Genomic DNA, 19880 nt, shown 5'->3' with positions numbered 1-19880 from the left:
CACCAGGGAAGTTATAGACAATGGGATCTTTATGTCCAAAATGTCCACATTACTTTTCTGGCACCAGGGTTAAAAATAATATATATATATATGTGTGTGTGTGTATACATATATATATATATATATATATATATATGCCTGTTGGAATTATCAAGAAGAAGAGCGCAGTAGCAGAAACAACATTTGCCACTGAACTCCAGCACTGAGAATAATTTTTATATATTCCACCAATCCTTACCAATTGGACTTATGGAGTATTATAAAGAATTTAATTATCCTATTATAATACTATGTACACTTTGAAATTAGGGATATGCTGCAGGCTTTGACTGAAAATGCACAGGCTGATGGCTTTTAACAAGAACAGAAGACAAGATTTAAAACAAAACAGACTCCTAAGCGTTGAGCTATGGCTTCTCCTCAAAACACCTTCTCACAGATTTTTTTTTTTAAACTGACAGAGAAGTACTGATTTACCATTTCTATAAGGGGCATAGTTTATCTGCACTGATTAAAATGATCAAGTATACAGTGACAGCTCTTTATATTACAGGTAAATGCTTCCTTTGTGCTTTTCAGACAAGAATTTCTGACATGATGTGGAAAAAGCTGAATTCAGTCAGTCTTTGGGGTGTGTTTTTATCCAGGAGGTGGCTTGAAATGGATTAATGGCAAATCACAATAAATTATTTATCAGATAATAGGTGTGATAATTGTTCTTATTTATCATCAGTATAACTTGCCTTGTTCTCCTGTCATGCTTTCAATCAAATCCTCCCCAAAGATTTGCTGGTTAAAACATACAGCCAAAAGGTCATTCCAACAATTTTTACTCATAATGGCACACTGATTATCTCCTAATTGAAAAATGTAAACTAGGGGCTCTGTAAGAAATGCGAATGACCCTTGCATTTCTAACACAATGAGGAGAGTCATTCTATACCTCATTCATCCTATCACGGGGAACAACACAATTTTCAGTAATTTTGATGGTCTCCTGAATTAATTGGAAATAACTTTTTGTTTTCCATGGAGAAAGAAAAAAAAAAACTCACATACCCAAGTTTGCTGAAAAAGTACAGATGTAAAATACTACTATCTACTGTCCTGCTGGCAGCTAATCCATTGAAGCTTAATTGTAATTATCCACCAGGTCTGGAGCCAGAGAGGAATACTGATTACTGCTACGTGCGTTTCCATGGGCAAGACTGTGTATTGAGCCTGTTGCAAAGTTGTAAGTAAATTTATTTCTACTGGCAGCTGTAATGGATCATTGGTTCATGGACTATTTCTGGACTCAGTGCAATGGGAGAAAATAATTCCAACTTATTCGTGCAGAATTTCTCCAAAGATTGCCAGTGTTGCAAGATGAGCCTGACACACACTTCAGCACCACAAACTCTCATATAGAGGTACCCGTGGTCCAGATGTTTTACCTCTTCACCCAGAAATCCCATGCTCAACTAGACAACCCAGTAAGGGTTTCCCAACTTCCTCAACGAGAGTGGTGGCTGCCACGAGCGAAGAAGCCTACACACTTCTGTGTATCTTCCCTCCCCCTCTCCCCGCCCCTCCCCCTACTCCTTTCTTTGTCCCTCACTTGTTTTGGGTGTGACCAACTGGTAAAGAATCTGCTCGTCAATGCAGGAGATGCACGAGACGAGGGTTCTATCCATGGATGGGGAAGATCCCCTGGAGAAGGAAATGGCAACCCACTCCAGTATTTTTGCCTGGAAAATTCGATGGACAAAGGAGCCTGGTGGGCTAGTCCACAGGGTTGCAAAGAGTCAGAAATGACTAAGCACACAAGTGCACACGTACACATATCAAGGTCATAGCTCAGATATGAACCTCTCCTAATGCTCCATTTCCCTTTTGGGTGCTGCAGCCTCTTTTGGACATGTTGCTCTGAGGGGACTCCATAAACCTTGCCTAATTCATGTATCTGTTTTTTCCTGGTCACCCTGCTTCTCTTGTACATTCTGAAGATTTTCACATATTTGAGTTGGATTACTGTCTATCCGAAGTTGCTTGCACCCTTTACAACTCCCATCTACAAGGTTCCTAGTGATGCCCTTGGCCAGGCCCTTCTATACCTACTTTCTCTATTCTTGTTATCTTGGCTCCAGCCCCCTTTGCCTTGTATCATGTTTTTGCATCTCTGAACCACTCTCTTCAGATCATTTGTATTGCTTCTCATTCCCCCAATCTTGCCCTCATCCTTGGAAACTCTTCAGTTCCTTCTTTTTTAATGTTCCACAGGGGTAAGCTGGATTTACCTCTACTTCCTCAAGTTGATCCTTTTGCTTTACCCTGTAGTGGAGTTTAGACACTATCAGTGTCGACTCCCATGGTAGAGGCCACTTCCTGACTCTTAGTAACCTGGTCAGGGGGCCTGTTTTCCCAAAGAGTCTTAATAGCTATCTCTGTGATTTTATCAGTTCCTCAAGAAGTTGCCCTGCCCCAGGTGGTGCTAGTGGTAAAGAACCTGCCTGCCAGTGCAGGAGACACAGGAGATGCTGGTTCAATCCCTGGGTTGGGAAGATCCCTTGGAGAAGGAAATGGCAACCCACTCCAGTATTCTTGCCTGGAAAATCCCATGGACAGAGGAACCTGGCAGGTTAAGGTCCATGGGGTTGCAAAGAGTTGGGCATGGCTGAGCACGCATACACTCACATCTAGGAAATAGAACTTTTTTGGTGAACTGGGTAGTGATAGAATATTCCTAGAGTGCCATACAGAACTTTTTGGTTTTGGTACTGATTGAGATTCAGTGACTATAACCTTGTATGCAGGGAAAGCAACAGTTTTATTGATCGAATTCTTTAAATCCCCAACTCAAGACACATAGGACCGAATATTTGAAATCATGAAAAATCCAGGATGCAGTATTAGTTATCCATTGCTGTGTAATGAACTACCCCAAAACTTAGTGGCTTAAAACAACAAAACTTTTATTATCTCATACAGTTTTTGTAGGTCAAGAATTTGGGTACAGTTTAACTGGGTGGTACTGGCTCAGGGTCTTTTATAGGGATGCAGTCATGATGTTGGCTGAGGTCACAGTTATCTGAAGGACTTGTTGCTTCTAAGAGAACTCACTGACATCGCTGTCAGTAGAAACTCTTTTCTTCACCACACAGGTCTTTCTATAGGATTGCCTGAGTGTTCCCACAATATGGCAGCTGGCTTCCCCTAGAGCAAGTGATCCCAGAACAGCAAGTTAGAGGATTTAATGTCTTATATGACCTAGCCTTGGAGGTTGCACTTCATTGTTTCCAAATACTCTATTGCTTGCATGTGTGTGTTCAGTTACTTCATTTGTGTCTGTCTCCTTGTGACACTATGGACTGTAGCCGCCAGGTTCCTCTGTCCGTGGGATTCTCCAGGTAAGAATACTGGAGTGGGTTGCCATGTCCTCCTCCAGGGGATCTTCTCGACACAGGAATTAAAACTGTGTCTCCTGCATTGCAGGTGGATTCTTTACCACTCTGTCACCTGGGAATCCCCATATAGAAGTCAGCCCTATTTACTTTGGGAGGGGACCACCCAAAGGTAGGATACCAGGAGGCAGAGATTATTGGGGACCATCTTGGAGGCTGGCTACCACAAGTGTGTAGATGCATTTATTGTGCCTTATTCTGCCCCTGTTATCCTTCCAACCACATTTGGAAGGTGATGAAAAGCATTGTGCCTTGTTTCGCTGAGCTGGAAGAGACACTGGGGCACATTATGTCTTTTGAGCAAGTGAATCAGAAACCAAGGGACTACAACAACCATCATGGTTAAAACAAAATGTTTTAATTCATTCTTTCATTCTCACTTCCACCAACCTTGGTATTTCCCGATGTGTATTTTCCACAGTACTAATCCTGTGAAATACTCTACCAAAATTATTTTGCACTCAAACTCAGAGATCCACAGTTTTCATGACGACTCTGAGAATTCTTTTTTTTTTTTTTTGAGAATTCTTGCAATATAGATACTTGTTTTCACTTTAACCCAGCATTTCTCAAGTTTGTTTATCCACAGGTTTTCAAACTTTGTCCTACCTAAAAACATCTTCTAAACCTGATGTTCTTAAAAAATATATGTTTTGAAACACTGGGCTGGAGAGTTAGATGTCCATAACCAATATTATTCCAGAAAAGATTTAAGATGGTTGTAATGTAAAAACAGTACATTGAACCTACCTGGAATCGTACAGTTGAGTATGCCCATTAGATTGAGGTCCTTGAAGGGCAGTCTTATATCCACCATACCTAACTCAATACCTAAAACTCTTTGTTTACTGGGGAACCCTCCATCGATTATCCCCTTTATTATGCTCTCAGAGCATGCACTTGGATGTTTCTGTACCCCGGTATGAAATCTCTATTGAAAACTGGCCCTCAGAGTCTTTCAAAGAGCGTTAACCTCCTTCCCCCAGGTGGAGAGAATTTTCTCCACCTACGTATAAACTCCAAGAAGCACTGCACTGCTGAGATTAAGCATCTCTTAGCTGGTGTATTTTATGACTGAATTGTTTGTCTTGGTATGTAAGCCTCTGGGGCATAACCATTTCTTCTTATGAGTCTGGTGTAGCACTCAGCACACTGTCAGCACTCAACCTCAAATAAATCATCATAATAATAGTCATAAACATAAATCAAGGGAGCACAATTCAACTTATTTATAGCCTTACAGGAGAAGCACAATAGAGAAAGTGCAGTTATTTTCCATCATATTATCCTATTTCATTTCCAAGCAAAATGTCATATTGTCCACTAGTGTGTAACCAGGTAATGAAGGATTCTGGCGTAACCTGAAAATTCCTTGAGGCCAGAGTTAAATGATGTGAGGCTAGATGCTCACGTTTTGTAAGTTTCTGTAATTAAAATCTGAATTTCTAGGGCTTATTAAGGTAATATTTAACATATAATTATCTTGACATTTTAAAAGGGAAAAGTGTTTAAGACAAATTATGTAGTAATATTTAATCACAAAAAATCTACTGGTTCTGCTCATTTCTTCAAAGCTCTGTTCTGTGATTTTTAAGGTGAAAGCTTAATGCTTAATAAAGTGTTTAATCCAATGTTTAATCTAATGGATAATAGTGGATTAGTTAGTGGGTTATAATATGCAGGGTGCTTTTACCACATTGAAGTTAGGCCCGCCTTACAGTTGGGCTTGTTCTTCTATATGACTGAATGTCAAACGATAGTAGTCACATTTTCTACCTTTTTTTCTTTAAACTTGAGAGATTTGGAAAACACATCTACACATACCCAGCTCCCCATACCCACTACCCCTGTATGTGTGAAAATAACAATCTCAAATGTATCCATCATCAAGCAAGGTGCTTGAATATTTTGATAGACTTCTGTTCTGGCTTTATCCTAAGCATCTTCTTAAAATAATATCCAAGAAACACTTGACTGTATTTTACTTTTTTGTTTTTTAGGAAAACATTTTAGGTTGAGCTGAAGTCCTCTTTGATGATCATTTAAATCTTGCCCTCCCTCTTATAAGTGGCAGTCCCTTTTTGGTATTCATAATCATGAGTTTGTTTTATATTCTTCCACATGATTGTTTTTTGCACTAACATACACATATATGTACTTCTGTGAAATGTATTGTTTTATAACATGAAAAGCATTCACATTATATATAATATATTCACATTATATTTTATATATTTTATGGAAATGACTTTAAAACAAAATCATCAATGTTGATGCCACACACATCAGTTTATTTAGTCTGTTCATTTTATCTACCATATAAGATTCTACATCTTAACTATACATCAATTTTAGTTAACAATTCCATGATTTCTGTTGTAGTGAACATCTTTGCCTGTACTAGAGTGTTTTTTTTAAATGAATAGAGATCTTAACATTTACCATGTAGGTTAGGGGTTAGAGTTTCTTAATGTTCATACTCCCCGTATGAACATTAAAATTTTAACAGGTGGTATGAAGTGAATGTTCTTATTCACAAGGTCACCACTGGTGAATAAATCCTTCTGTCTATAAAACCTTGCCAATGCTGGGTATTCTCAAATGTTAACATTTCTTCTTATCTGATCACTGTAAAATATCTCTAGTGATTTAGTTTATATTTCCCTGGTTATTAGAGAGGGCAAACTTATTGTCATACGCTTCTTGGCCATTTGTATTTCCTCTTCCACACAGCCTTTGATTGTGTGAATCACAAAAAACTGTGGAAAGTTCTTAAAGATCACCTTACCTGTCTCCTCAGAAATGTGTATGCAGGTCAAGAAGCAACAGTTAGAACTGGACATGAAACAACTGACTGGTTCCAGATTGGGAAAGGAGTACATCAAGGCTGTATATTCTCACCTTGATTATTTGACTTCTACACAGAGTACATCATGTGAAATGCTGGGCTGGATGAAGCACAAGCTCGAATCAAGGTTGCCGGGAGAAATATCAACATCAGATATGCAGATGACACCACTCTAATGGCAGAAAGTGAAGAGGAACTAAAGAGTCTCTTGAAGAGGGTGAAAGAGGAGAGTGAAAAAACTGGCTTAAAACTCAGCATTCAGAAAACTAAGATCATGGCATCCAGTCCCATCACTTCATGGCAAATATAAGGGAAAGAAGTGGAAGCAGTGCCAGATTTTATATTCCTGGGCTCCAAAATCACTGTGGATGGTGACTGAACTCATGAAATTAAAAGACCCTTGTTCTTTGGAAGGAAAGCTATGACAAACCTAGACAGTGTATTAAAAAGCAGAGACATCACTTTGCCCACAAAGGTTTGTATAGTCAAAGCTGTGGTTTTTCTAGTAGTCATGAATGGATGTGAGAGCTGGACCATGAGGAAGGCCGAGTGCTGAGGAACTGATGCTTTCAAATTGTGGTGCTGGAGAAGACTCTTTAGAGTCCCTTGGACAGCAAGGAGATCAAACCAGTCAATCTTAAAGAAAGTCAATCCTGAATATTCATTGGAAGGACCACTGCTGAAGCTCCAATACTTTGGCCACCTGATGCAAAGAGCCAACTCATTGGAAAAGACGTTGATGCTGGGAAAGGTTGAATGCAAATGGAGAAGGCGCTGCAGAGGATGAGATGGTTAGATAGCATCACCGACTCAGTGAACGTGAATTTGAGCAAACTCCAGGAGATGGTAGAGGACAGGAGCCTGGCATGCTGCAATCTGTGGGGCTGCAAAGAGTGAGACCTGACTTAACAACTGAACAATGACATTCCTCTTCGACCAGTTGCCTATTATATTCTCCTACTGGATCATCTTTTTCTTATTAATGTTTAGAAGTTCTTTTTATAGTTGGGATGTAAGCATTTTGTCTTTCATATTTGTTTCAAATATTTTTCACAGTCTGGTTCTTGTCTTTGAACTTTGTTTAGGTGTCTTTTGTTTAGATGTAGTTTAAAAATTTTCAGGTAACCAATTTATACTGTATTTTATGGTTTTTCTTTTTTAAATTTTAGGAAGACAGGTAGTACAATGAGTTTGCAGTAATTCTGGATCTTAGCTTGATCAGATGTGAAATCAATGTGGAGTTGAAACTAAGGTAGTCGATACTGGTCCTAATGAACTTAGTCAATGGAGAATCACAGAAAATATCTAATACATGTATCCCATCTTGACAAAGTGAAGGTGCTGTTTTCTTTTTTCATCAATGATTTTATGCCTGAGCTTATTATATTTAGCAGTTGGATTCTCCTTTGATTTTCAGCATCGTTAGACATTTGGCAATCTCCATTGAATGGCTTTCTCATTCTGTCACTAAAATTTTAATAGCAGTTGTTAAGTGAAACAAGAGAAAGCTGTGTTCACCAGGATATACTCCAAATTCAAGGGAAAATGGGCGTCTGAATTGGAATTAACATGGTTATGTCACAAGAAAAATCTCTCTTGAACTTTTCTGTGTTATGTACACCTAGTCCCCTCTGTTTGCACATTAAATTTCCTATGTCAAAACCACCTTACAGCACATTTATCCTTGTCTGTTTATTGGCTTATGTTCAAAGTAAGATATCAAGTAGTGAGACTTTCAGAAATTTGACAAAGTCTAAAGTGACTGCTGCCCCAAATTTTAGCAATGGAGATGGAATACAGGATCTTAGTGAGCTGGACAGACTCCTGGCATACCACTGTATCTTGAGGCCAGGCTTCAGGTTTGTTACATGTGCTAATTTAAGAACATGTGCAGATAGTAACTGCTTTGATAAGTTTTAGGCTTATTCTTAAATATCATTGGATTGACAGGATGGCATCAGAAAACCTTTTTCAAGGAAAATTTAAATGTAGTCATATGGTTAACATAACACAGAATGTTCTTAATGGAGAGTTTCGTATATCTTACATTGTTTACTTGCAGCAAATCTGATAGGGATTATTTTTCAGTTAATTAATTAATTTGGCTGCCTCAGATTTTAGTTGCAGCATGTGGGATCCAGGTGTTTCTTCAAGAATCTTTTGTTGCAGCCCTCGGACTCTCTAGTTGTGGTACATGGGCTCAGTAATTGCAGCTTGTGAGCTCTGTAGTTGTGGTGCATAGGCTTAGTTGCTCCAGGCACGTGGGAATCTTAGTTCCCTGATCAGGGATGAAATCCACATCCCCTGCATTTCAAGATGGATTCTTCACCATTGGACCACCGGAGATGTCCTGGTATTATTTTTTAATAACAACTTTATTGATATAATTCAAACAACATACAGTTACCTTTTTTCTTATTTATTTTCATTTGAGTATAATTGACTTATAATGTGTTAGTTTCAGGTGTAGAGCAAAGTGAATCAATTATACATATATCACCTCTTATTAAGATTCTTTTCCCATATAGGCCATTACAAAGTAATGAATAGAGTTCCCTGTGCTATATAGTAGATCCTTATTCATTATCTATTTTATATATAGTAATGTATATATGTCAATCCCAGTCTCCCAATTTATTCTTCCCCCTCTAACCCCTGGTAACCTTAAGTTTGTTTTCTACATCTGGGACTCTATTTCTGCTTTGTAAATAAGTTCGTTTGTACCCTTCTTTGTAGATTCTACATGTAAGTGATATTATACATTTGTCTTTCTCTGTCTGACTTCTTCACCTAATATGATAATCTCTAGGTCCATTCATGTTGCTGCAAGTTGCATTATTTTGTTCTTTTTTTTATGGCTGCATTCAATTACTTTTTGAAGTGTTCAGTTCAGTGGTTTTTCTTATGTTCATGGAGTGGGGAAACCATCAGCACACTCAATTTTAGAATATTTTCATTACCCCTCCCCCAAGTCCCATGCCCATTAGTGGTCACTTCGCCATGTCTTTATTTCTCAACCTTAGACAACCGTTAATCTACTTTCTGCCTTTACAGATTTGGCTTTTATGGACATTTCATACATATGGAATCATTAATATGTGGCCTTTTTTTTTTCCTTTTAACATGTGGCCTTTTGTGAATGACTTCTTAGTATAATATTTTCAAGGTTCCTCCATATTGTATTAGTACCTTATTTTTTATTAATGTTTAATAATCCATTGTATGGATATACCACATAGTTTTGTGGGAGATTTTAAAAACTGAAGTATAGTGGCTGTACAATGTTACATGTTACAGGTATACAGTACAGTGATTCACAATTTTTAAAGGTTATACTCCATTTATAATCATTATAAAATATTGGCTATATTCCCTGTGCTGTGCAATATATCCTTGTAGCTTATTTATTTTATACAGAATACAAAAGTAGTTTGTACCTTTTAATCCCCTACCCTGATTGTGCCCCGTACAGTATTTGTCTTTCTCTGTCTGATTATTTCACTTAGCATAATATCCTCCAGGTCCATTCATGTCATTACAAATAGCAAAATTTCATTCTTTTTTAATGGCTGAGTACACTGATTATCTGTCTTTCACATTTTCTTTATCCATTCATCTGTTAATGGGCACTTGGGTTTCTTCCATATCTTGGCTATTGTAAATAATGCTTCTATGAACATTGGGGAGCAAATTACAGGGTTTTTGATTTCTTTGGATTTATGCCTAAGAGTGGAATTGCTGGATCATACGGTAATTCTCCCTGGAGGAGGGCATGGCAACCCACTCCAGTGTTCTTGCCTGGAGATTCCCCATGGACAGAGGAGCCTGGCAGGCTACAGTCTTTGGGGTCCCAAAGAGTCGATTGCAACTGAGCAACTGAGTGCATGGTAGTTCTATTTTAGTTTTTTGAGGAACTTGCATGCTGTTTTTCATAATGGTAGCACCAATTAACATTTCATCAACAGGATACTAGGGTTTCTTTCTCTCCACATCTTTGCCAGCATTTGTTATTTGTGGGTTTTTTTGATGATAGCTATTCTGACAGGTGTGAGGTGGTATCTTGTCGTTCTTTGGAAGTGCATTTCCCTGAATGACTAGTGATGTCGAACATCTTTTCATGCCTGTGGTCATTTGTGTATCTTCTTTGGAAAAATGTCTGTTGAGGTCTTCTGCCCATTTTTAAAATCAGGTTGTGTGTGCTTTTGCTATTGAGTTGTATGAGCTGTTTTATATATTAATATTTTTTATATCCCCCCTTATTAGTCATATCATTTGCAAATATTTTCTCCCATTCAGTAGGTTTCTTTTGATTTTGTTAGTTTCCTTTGCTTTATAAAAACTTTTAAGTTTAATTAGATCCAGTTTATTTTTTGCTTTTGTTTCTTTTGCTTTAGTAGAGTGATCCTAAAAAATATTGCTGTAATTTATGTCAAAGAGTATTCTGCTTATGTTTTTTTCTAGGAGTTTCATGGTGCCGTATCTTATATTTAGATCCTGAATACATTTTGAGTTTATTTTTGTTTATGGTGTGAGAAAATGTTCTAATTTCAGTCTTCTACATGTAGCTGTGTTTTCCCAGCAGCACTTATCAAAGAGAATGTCTTTTCTGCATTTTATAGTTTTGCCTCCTTTGTTATAGATTAACTGACTGTAAGTGCGTGGATTTATTTCTGGGCCTCTGTTCTGTTCTGCTGATCTATGTGTCTGTTTTTGTTCCAGTACAATATTGTTTTGATTGTTGTAGTCTGTAGTATAGTCTGGACTTCCCAGGTGGTACAGTGGTAAAGAATCTTCTTGCCAAAGTGGAGACATAAGAGACTAAGGTTTGATCCCTGGGTCTGGAAAATTCCCTGGAGGAAGAAATGGCAACCTGCTCCAGTATTTTTGCCTGGAAAATCCCATGGACAGAGGAGCCTGGCTGGCTACAGTCAGTAGGATCAGAAAGAGTTAGAAAGGACTGAGGACTGAGCACACACACACCCTTAGTATAGTCTGAAGCCAGGGAGCATAAAACCTCCAGCTTTGTTCTTTTTTCTCAAGATTACTTTGGCTATTTGGGATCTTTTGTGGTTCTACATAAATTTTAGGATGATTTTTTTTTTTCTAGTTATGTGAAAAATAGCATGGGTATTTTGATAGGGATCACATTAAATATGTAGGTTTCTTTAGGTAGTATGGACATTTTAACAATATTAATTGTTCCAATTCATGAATAGGGATATTCTTCCATTTCTTTGTTTTGACCTCAGTTTCTGTCATTAGTGTTTTGTAATTTTCAGAGTATGTCGTTTACCTCCTTGGTTAAGTTTATTCGTAGATATTTTACTCTTTTGATGCAATTTTAATTAATTAATTTCAGCTGCATTGTACAGCATGCAGGACCTTAGCTCCCCAACCAGAGACCAAACCCTACATACCTCCTGCTGTGGGAGTGTGGAGTCGTAACCACTGGACGACCGGAAAGTCCTGATGCAATTTTAAACAGGGTTGTGTCCTTGCTTTCTCTTTCCAATAGTCCATTATCAGTGTATAGAAAAGCAATTGATTTCTGTGTGTTAATCTTGTATCCTGCAACTTTATTGAATTCACTTATTAGTTTTAACCGCTTTTGGGTGGAGACTTTAGGGTTTTCTCTGAATAGCATCATATCACCTGCAAATAGTAACAGTTTTACTTTTTCTTATCCAACTGAATACCTATTATTTCTTTTCCTTGCCTGATTGCTGTGGCTAGGAAGTCCAGTACTATGTTGAATAAAAGTTGTAACAATGGACATCTTTGTCTTATTTCTGACCTTAGAGGAAATATTTTCAGCTTTTCACCCTTGAGTATGATGTTAGCCGTTGGTTTGTCAAAATGGACATTATTATGTTGAGATATGTTCTCTTTATACCAACTTTGATGAGTTTTTATCATGAATGGATGTTGAATTTTGTTAAATGCTTTTTCTGCATTTATTTAAATGATCATGTGGTTTTTTTATCCTTTGTTTTGTTAATGTGGTATATTACATTGATTGATTTGCAGATATTGAACCATTCTTGCATCCCTGGAATAAATCGCACTTGATCATGGCGTATGATCCTTTATATATATAATTGAATTTGATTTGTTAATATTTTGTTGAGAATTTTTGCATCTATATTCATTAGAGAAATTGGCCTCTAATTTTCTTTTTTTATATGTGTTTTCTTTTGCTATTAGGGTAATTGTGACATCATAGAAGGAATTTGGGTGTTCCCTCCACTTCAGTATTTTTGGCATAGTTTGAGAAGGATAGATGTTATCTAATTTTTTTTATATGTTTGGTAGAATTCCCCTATGAAGCTGTGTGGTCTTGGAGTTCTATTTGCTGTGAGTTTTTAAGTTAGAAATTCAATTTCACTACCAGTGATTTGTATGTTCAGATTGTCTGTTTCTTCCTTATTCAGTCTTGGAAGATTGTGTGTTTCTAGAAGTTTATCCACTTCTAGCTTGTTCAACTTTTTGCATATAACTGTTTATAGCATTCTCTTATGATATTTTGTGTCTCTGTGATATCAGTTGTGATTTCTCCACTTTCATTTCTTATTTTGTTTATTGATAAGCCACATTTTGTTTATCTGTTAATCAGCTGGTGAACATTTGGGTTTTCCCCAGTTGGATAGTCTCATTTGATAAATAAGAAAACAGTCCTAAAATAAAACAGTCCTTATTCACAGTCATATAGCCAGACATCACCAGAACTATAAATTAAATCCATTGCATACTTCATAATATAAGAACATCTCTTTTCATATTCTTTCACTTTCTCCTTATTTTCTCTTAAAATTAAGGACAACCTAGTATTTATGTTTGGAAGTATTGCTATTAATTTGATTTCTTTGCCACTAAGTCATTTTTGTTAATGCTTCTGTGTAGGGACTAGGTTCTTGGGCACCACGAGTGTAATGAGATTTATGCACATCTACAGACTCAACACGGACATTCCCCAGGCAGTTATACTTTGGAATTCCATTTACTGTCATCATGCCAACCTGTTAACTTTTGATAGTTTGGTAGCTGATGACAGTTAAAAAAATTCCTGGCTGACATGTTAGTTATGATTTGAAAGTATGGAGGAGTAAAATGTCTTGAGATTTCCCCTAGTTCCAAATTTAACAGATTCAGAGAGCTCTGCTTCCTTGTTCAATATGTTAAATGTGAAAGGATATCTATCTTATCTTAAATGTAAAAACAAACTTCATGCTAATAGTGAACAATAAAGTTTTTAATTCCATACTTACTTTAAGATAACTTCATAACTGATATTTAGGATAGTTATAATGGAATTACTGAAATTGAATCTGGACAATGCAATAAAAATCTCTCATATATAGAAGAAAACATCAATTAATTTAAATGACTGTCCTTGGGACAACCGATCATCATGATGTGCCACATACATTCTTAATGTTCAGATGAATTGGCCAAAACATTTGATGTTCAGCAATATTCCATGAAACAAATGATTCCTGTTATCTGTTCGTAGGACAAGTAGGAGAAGCTGGATATGTAGTCTTAAATTTTGTAGGGACTTTACATATGGCTAATTTTGAAGCCTCTCTTTTTAGAGTTGGAGAAACTAATTCCTAAAGAGATTAAAGTCTTATTTAAAATCACAAAGTGAAAGTCAGTCTTCTTTATGCTTTGCCTGCCTAACAACTGTCCTTGAAACTTAGCAGATTAGAAAATAGCACTGGAGGTTCATGAAGAAATAAAAAATAGAACTGTCACATGATCAAGCAATTTTATTTCTGGGTATTTAGTTGAAGAAAACAAAAATAGTAATTCAAAAAGATGTATGTACCCCAATGTTCATTGTAACATTATTTACAATAGCCATATATGGAAGCAGCCTAAGTATCCATCAGATGAATGGATAAAGAAAATGTGGTTTATGCATACAATGGAATGTTACTCAGCCAAAAGAGAATGGCATCTTGCAACAACACGAATGGATTTAGAGGGTGTTACGCTCAGTGATATAAGACAGAGAAAGACAAATATGATTTCACTTATATGTAGAATCTAAAAAACATGCCAAACAAAAACACACTCATCAATGCAGAGAACAAATGGGTGGTAACTAGAGATGGGGTGGTGGGAGGGTGGGTGTAATAGGTGAAGGGGATTAAAAGGGTGGGTGTAATAGGTGAAGGGAGTTTTAAACATCCAGTTATAAAATAAATAAGTCATGGGGATGTAATATACAGCATAAGGAACATGGTCAATTATATTGTAATTGCTTTGTAGGGAGATAGATAGTTATTGGACTTACTGTGGTTATCCTTTCACAAAGTATGTAAATGTCAAATCATTATGTAGCATACCTGAAACTAGCACAATATGTATTTCAGCTATTTCAATTAAGACTAGCAGATGCCTCTGGAAGGACATATCCCTGAAATCCTTCCTCAGTGATCCTTTGATTTTCCAAAATTTCTGAGAATATTATTTGTTATGTGAACTTGGTTAAATGTGAATTTGGCTATGTTCTGCTTTTCTATGTATTCCCAATGTCCAGATCACACCTGAGAACACAACAGATGCTCTATAAATATTCATATTTCTGTGACACTTGATCTAGTGTCTTTTCATGTTTTTCTGTCTCATGGTCCAGGCTTGAGCTTTTGTATGTTTTTAGTAATGGGACAGTTTCCTCCCTGTTAGCATCTTACAGAAGATGCCAGTGCATAAGACAATAGCTGAAGCGGCTCCAGGAAGCCAGATGCTTGGCTTTTTGGTCTTCCCTCTTGTGGCTCTACAACAGGGGTTGGTGGGGAAGAGGACATGTCTTAGAGGGGTGCCAAGGTTCCAGGAATCATGGCTGAAAACCCACCATTTCAGACTCTTAAAGAGAATTAGAAGTGAGAATCCTAACTAGGAATAACTGTTGCATATTTATTAGTTCATATCCTGTTTGAGAAAGGTAATCATCTGTTAGCTTATACAAAACTCTAAGACTCTTAAGTCTTGCAGTAAGCTACATGTTCATTCAGTTCTCTCACCAATCGTGTTAGAGCACTTACTGTATATTAGGCTCAGGCTCTATTTTAATAGCTGTGGATCCCAAACATACTGAGCAAATGGACCAAAATATTCTTTTTTCTTGGAGCTGACATTCTGATAGGGGAAGATAGACAATAAAAAAGATGCAATTACATACTGTGTTGGATGGTGATGGTGATGATACATCTATAGAGAAACAGTGTGAAAGGGTACAGGGTATGTGTGTGTGTGTGTGTGTGTGTGTGTGTGTGTGTGTGTGTTGCAGTTAATGGGATAGTAATGGAAGGTTTAAGTGATCTTTGCATATAGACATGAAGGAAGTGAGGGAATGAGCCATAGGCTTTCTGGGGATGGAAAGTGTAAAGTGAAAGCGTGCCTGGTAAGTGTAAAAGGGATTTCTGTCTTCAGTCTCCTTTACATGAGATTCCTTAAATTACAAGGAGCCATAGAAGAATTTTGATCAAGGAAATTATTTGGTAGGATTTCCTTGGTTCAGATCCTATAATTAGGGAATAGATAGGAAAGGACTTTCATGATGAATGATTTAAGGATAACTTACCTGGTATCATGGGATCAAATTTTCTTTGGCCAATTATGTTGACTCACACATGTACTGATTTGAGATGTAAATGAATTCCCTTTCCATTTCTCTCTGTATTCCTGTACAGAAAGGAAGAGTTAAGAACCCCCTTTCTTAGGAGGTGTTTAAAATAGACCAGTGTCTCATCCTGGGTAGTTTAGGGGAGTCTTTGCCTGAAGGCAGATAAATCTCTCAAGTCCCATTACTGCTCAAAGAATCCTTACAATAGACTGCCCCTCTCCAGGTGACCTCAAATTCTGTCTCTTAACCAGAAGAAAGTTCTTTGGTGCTGTCATCCTTTCAGTTTTCCCTATATCAGAAAATACTGGGGCATCATAGACCTTAGAGGGTGTGGGAGAGCCGTTCTCCATCATTTAGGCCGTAAGCAGCATCATTAGGGCGATGCTGAAGGAAACGAGTCCAGAGAGGTTGCTGTGTGATTCTATGACCACATTTACTATAGACTCTATTTTCTAAAATGCTGCACTAGTTTCTTTCAAGGGAGGTTGTTATCTGCTACTCTAAACAACTTGCTTTGCAGCCAAGTCACTGGCGGAGAGGACAAGTTATGAGGCATCTGAAACAGGCTGGTGATGGGGGTAACAGAATGGCAACCAAGGACCTTTAAGAGCTGTTCGCACGTTAGATTTTGTTTGGAGCCCAATCCTGGCCCTGTGGAGCACCGAGTTTATGTTTTATTTAATGATAGCCTGATACTGAAAAATGGATGCTGTGTAACTTTCTAGTGGGGGGCTGGGGAAGGGAGTCAAAAAGCAATAGTGTAGAAGGGAGCTTGACGTGGGGGAGATATATGCTGCTGCTGCTGCTAAGTCGCTTCAGTCGTGTCCGACTCTGTGCAACCCCATAGACGGCACCCCACCAGGCTCCTCCGTCCCTGGGATTCTCCAGGCAAGAACACTGGAGTGGGTTGCCATTTCCTTCTCCAATGCATGAAAGTGGAAAGTGAAAGTGAAATCTCTCAGTCGTGTCCGACTTGTAGTGACCCCATGGACTGCAGCCTACCAGTCTCCTCTGTCCATGGGATTCCAGGCAAGAGTACCGGAGTGGGGTGCCATTGCCTTCTCCGGGGGAGATATATCCTGCCCTGTTATTACCAAGTGCCTGCTCCTCAATTGTTTTCACCTGTTTCAATGCCTTGCCCTGTGGCTCCCCAAGGACCACCCTTCAGTAAATGCTTGTTACTTTTGGGGGGCTCTTGGTAGTGTTGCTGTTGGGGAGCAGGGTAAGGAGGTAGAGGGGGGAGGAAACTTGGGATGCATCATGAAAATTGACCCTGTTTATACAAATACACCACTTCATGCAAGACACAAATTCTTTTTATGTAAGATATTCCACGTGAGCTTTTTCCTGAAGGAGCTCAATGGCAAATTATTTTTAAAATAGATTTTTTTCCCTTATTTAAGTATTTTGTAAAACTGGATTTTCAAAGTACAGACTTCAGGAAAGCAGGAAGCAACTGTTAAGACCCCTTGTTAGATGTCACTTGAGCTTGGCTTAAGGATGCGAAAAGTACCTAGCTTTACATAGCAGAGAGATATCAGGTTTGAATCTTGGGTCCACCATTTGCAAACTCTGTGACTGGATAAATCACTTGGCTTCTGAGTCTTCAACTGATTCATGTGCAGAAACGGTTGTAACGATTTTTCTCACACCAGGTCGTTATGATGTTAAGTTTCTGACACATGAAGGAGGCTCAACAAGGACTGTTTCATCCTGTTCTTTCTCTGTGGGTGCGTGAGCACACCCATTTAGGTCGACCTGAAAGCATCATCTTGGTTTATCAGAGAAATTGGCCAGTGATGGTAAAGAAACTGCTTCTTGCTCAAAATAATTCTTAGTGCTTTTCTTGGATTTTGGCTATTTATCCTCAAGTATGAAATCACCTATGATAATTTTCTGACTCTGGCCCCTGCAGTGGCCACAGGGACTTCCCCTCCTGGTGCCCAGCTCCCCTCTCAGTCCTTAGAAGTGACGTAACATTGGATTCATCACATTTACCATCATGTCAATCTGCTGTGTTGAATTCTGGGTGTCTTCTAAGTGCCCCAGTTCAACATTTTATACTGAGTTACTACCTTCACATTTGAGGAAAAGCTTCAGCTAACCAATAAGTTTACTGGGCTTTCCTGGTGGCTCAGATGGTAAAGAATCCACTTGCAATGCAGGAGACCCGGGTTTGGAGCTGGCAAATAGTAGGGAAAAAACCGTTCCCAAGTTTATATGTTTCCTGTATTTATTTTCCCATAGACCACATAAGAATACCATAATTTTAAGGCACTGGAGTTGACAACTCCTAAGGAACTCCAACAGTGGTGGACGGACATTGTAATAAAATATGGGAAACTGGCCCAGATATTATAAAACAGCAAGATATTTGTCATTTTGACACTCTTGGAGGTTGGGTAGGATTGTGCTGCTCAGTCTCCTGCAGAGGAGATATATCTGTTTACAGTTAGGTCCCTGGACCGTCTCCTTGTGTAGGGAAAGGATGAGTTGTGTGTAGACATTTATTCATTTAAGATGTTGAAGTTTTTGTGTCTTAAAGTGTTCTTGCCCTCTTGTGGGAAATCTAAGGGGAGGCAGTGGGTTTCAGCTTTTGCCCATTTAGTGCTATTATCAATTTCCCTAGGAACCACCTTGGCCATAGTGTTGAGTCTTTGGTTCTCCCTGGGACATATCTGTTTTGCTAAACATCTGAGAGTATGCTGTGTTTATATGTCTTTATGAGGACAAATGACAGCATAGTGATTTCCTTTTGCTTTATGAGCTATATTGATGGAATAGGTGGATTCTCTGCTGTACTTGCTTTCATATTTTCTACTATGGTTTCTTCATTGGTCAGTGGAACCAGATTGCTATTAATATATCTCTCAGTATCTGTGGAAAGGGCTATAGAGGAGGACTAATTCCTCCTGCTCTAGTAATTCTGTGACTTCATTTTGTGACCAGAGCCTGACATCTGTACTATCGTTCTTGAGCTTGTATCCCTAGATTAGTATTGTCTTTCTAAATAATTACCTGCAAAGGCTCAGCACTAATTCCAGTGATACCACGGATGCTGATGTGTGATTGTTTGAACCATTTCTGGGACTTCCCTTTGGAAACTGCCTTTAAAGGCAAAACACTAGTCACAAAGAAAATAGTTTGCTGATATCAGGGACTTTAAAATCTGAGAACAGGAGTATTGATCTCTTTGAAAATCAACACTGTTTGAATGTATAAGCTGTGGTTTGTTTACTAAGAAAATATCAGCCTCATTACTTTATGGTCACAGCTGACAAGGATAGAAGAGAATATTTATAATAACATCTTAGCACAGCTATAGTCAATAACTTGTACTAGAAAGGACAATCCAGAGTATTAGCTTTTCCTTAATCATCAGCTTCATGTCCTTTTCTAGTCATTATGTCATTCATTGGTTTTTTCCTTCTTCATTAAAAAAATTTTTTAAAGGATTTCTCCCATGATCCCTAAACTGGCCGTCTTACTTTTTTAAGAGAAGCTTTTATATTCCTTGATATCTCAGATGGTAAAGAATCTGCCTGCAATGCAGGAGACCTGGGTTTGATCCTTGGGTCAGGAAGATCCCTTGGAGAAGGGCATGGCAACCCACTGCAGTATTCTTGCCTGGACAATCCCATGGACAGAGGAGCCTGGCGGGCTGCAGTCCATGGGGTCGCAAAGAGTCGGACAGGACTGAGTGACTAACACAAACACTTCTATATTCCCAGTTCCAGGCAAATTCTTTGATGGTTCAAAACCCTCTGTTTGTTCTCTTTTTTCCTAGCCAACACCGTCTTTATTTCTCACTCCTAAAGCCACACTTGCCCCGCCATGATTCTTCTATCAGGGGAAACTGCTAACCACTTTTGCCTCCCTCTGATATCTGCTGGGTTTATCCCCATGCTCCTGCAGCGTCATGTTTGAAATCTGAGCTCAGAGTAAGAAAGGACATGGG

General features: G+C 38.3%; 1 protein-coding gene across 5 annotated transcripts in view; it reads left to right on the top strand.

The window, feature by feature from the left end:
• The window catches only part of SLC7A11 (solute carrier family 7 member 11), a 979966-nt gene that overhangs the window by 73040 nt on the left and 887046 nt on the right, over positions 1 to 19880 (top strand). For 4 of the 5 annotated variants that reach the window (XR_014068602.1, XR_014068600.1, XR_014068603.1 and 1 more), the window contains one exon: positions 1154 to 1234. The gene's annotated coding sequence lies outside the window, so the exon portion shown is untranslated. Of the gene's footprint in view, positions 1 to 1153; positions 1235 to 6243; positions 7304 to 19880 lie in introns of all 5 variants that reach the window. The other variant, XR_014068605.1, reaches the window with a different exon arrangement.

The sequence above is a fragment of the Giraffa tippelskirchi genome, chromosome 11 (genome assembly GCF_054371585.1).
Source record: "Giraffa tippelskirchi isolate mGirTip1 chromosome 11, T2T-mGirTip1v1.2.pri, whole genome shotgun sequence".
NCBI lineage: Eukaryota > Metazoa > Chordata > Mammalia > Artiodactyla > Giraffidae > Giraffa > Giraffa tippelskirchi.
The sequence above is the reverse complement of the archived record's forward strand: the minus strand, read 5'-3'. Positions and strand labels throughout refer to the sequence as shown.